Below are 556 nucleotides of genomic sequence, written 5' to 3'. Positions count from 1 at the left end.
TAAGCCTCAGGGGAGGAGGAGGTAGGGGGCAGAGAGGGGAAAAAAAAGAAGCTCTCGACTTACTGCAACTACAGGAAGTGACTTAATGTTGCACTAAAAAGGTTTTCGGCGGGGGGGGGGAAGCTCTTGTTTTTCCAGTCTCCTTGGCATACTTAAGAAAAGCTTTGCCTACAGACAGTGTAACTGCCTTCATGGCGATCCGTCAGGCTTTTGGCTGCCACAGGACATCCCGAGCAATAGATGGGAGGAGGGCACTGCTCAGAAGAACCTACCATCCCCGGTTCGGGAAAAGAATAGAATGGAGGCACAGACACAGGCACGCACATGTGAGAGCCACAGCAGTGGGACCGACCAGAACACCTCAGTACCTCGGTTCTGCAGTGTAGACAGACGGTTCGACAGACGGCCCCCCCCCCCCCCCCCCCCCAGACCACATGTTTCTGGTGAAAGACCAGAGTGTCAGTATGGTGTGGTATTTACTTACAGATACACCCAAAATAGCCATCTAAATACCAGTGGAAGCAAAAATACATGCATACAAAAACACTTCAGACAC

Source organism: Coloeus monedula (genome assembly GCF_965178545.1).
Source record: "Coloeus monedula genome assembly, chromosome: Z".
NCBI classification, from domain to species: Eukaryota; Metazoa; Chordata; class Aves; order Passeriformes; family Corvidae; genus Coloeus; species Coloeus monedula.
Note: the sequence above shows the minus strand (reverse complement) of the source record.